The sequence below is a fragment of the Olea europaea genome, unplaced genomic scaffold, assembly GCF_002742605.1.
Source record: "Olea europaea var. sylvestris unplaced genomic scaffold, O_europaea_v1 scaffold29341, whole genome shotgun sequence".
NCBI lineage: Eukaryota > Viridiplantae > Streptophyta > Magnoliopsida > Lamiales > Oleaceae > Olea > Olea europaea.
The window spans coordinates 1-1,397 of record NW_019247936.1 but is presented as its reverse complement, the minus strand read 5'-3'; the positions used below and the strand labels follow the sequence as shown (position 1 = coordinate 1,397).

General features: G+C 32.3%; 1 long non-coding RNA gene across 1 annotated transcript; it reads left to right on the top strand.

Annotated features, from left to right (window-relative positions):
* Positions 1–7: 7 nt before the first annotated feature.
* On the top strand, positions 8–910 carry LOC111384533. Its single transcript, XR_002700926.1, has 2 exons — positions 8–297; positions 383–910. It is a non-coding gene; the product is annotated as an uncharacterized LOC111384533 (long non-coding RNA).
* Positions 911–1,397: the final 487 nt, after the last annotated feature.

Here is a 1,397-nt window from a genome sequence, read left to right as displayed (position 1 = left end):
AGCCTTCCGTTTTTTATTATTTATCTTGGAACTTAGGAGCAAATCTTGAAGCATACAACAGGCATGATACTGGTGATAATTCTGTGAAGCTTAAAGTAGTGTTTGGCAAGAATGACAAAATGACATTGAAATGGGCCACGTGTGCATATATCCAACTGTATCATGATTTTCGTTATTGTATTTAAGCAGGTAGCAGAGCCTCGGCAACTGTACAACTATTTCTTTTGCTCCACCTTAAGATTTACTGTACAATAGAAGATGCACTTCATTGGTTTCTGCACGAGAAATATTGCCAAGGTACCGAGTATCAGCAAGTGGAATTTTTTCTAGAATTGAACGTATGTTAAACAAGATTTCAATTTTCTCTTCATTATACAACCAGTTCTATCCAATTCACCCAACGCAGCATGGCAAAAAAATAAAGGGACAATGAGTCAGACTGTGAACTGTGATATAGTTGGAAGGGATATAAAGAGGAAAGGAAAGGAAAGGAAGGGAAAAGAAAACCAGAATCCTTGCTTAGATAGAGAAGCAAAGTGGCTTTGTGTCTCATTCATTCAATTTTCCAGATGATTTGTTAAAGCATATGTTCCGAAGGCATCTCAACACATTTTCCTATTATTCTCATTCTCTAGAGAAAATATTGTATTTTTGCTTTCATCTAATTTAGGTACTACTTGACACCATTTCACTAAAGATTTTGCTCAATGAACAACAAACCATATGGTTAAATAACGTATAACGTTATGTTGAGATCATGCCAGTCATATTCAGATTCATTATGCAAAATCACAGTACAATCTTTGCTATAGCACGTATGTGTGTGATAACGAAAAAGCATAGATTGACATTACGTAAATGAGTATTGTTATTTCTGAAGTTTGAACGATAATGTACATTTCATTTTTTATGTCATGGCAAGTAATGGTATAATATGTCCCACTAAATGTTACATAGATGGAACATGAAAAAAATAATTCTATAAAGCAAGAATTCACTAATTGAAAGGTAAGAAACACGAATAAAACATAATCTATCATTTACAGAACATTAAAAAACACAGATTGAAAATTTATGAGATGAAAATTTCCTAAGCCTACTCCACTTTCATGAGAATCGAGTTCATTAATATCGGCTTTAAGGCCCTTCTATGAAGTCTAAAAAGGCCAGTGGTGAATACTAAGTGGTTATACATGGTGAATACCATGTAGCCTATAGCAAACACTATAAAGCTTTAATATATCAATTTATTGATTTAAAAATAAAATAAAATTTGGGGCATCATATTGTAGGCTAAAAATGGTTTAGCTAAGTCTAAAAAAGTTTCAAGACAAATTTTAGATAAATTTTATATGACTAAAACAAACGTATAGAAATCATAGATAAAGCATTCATTT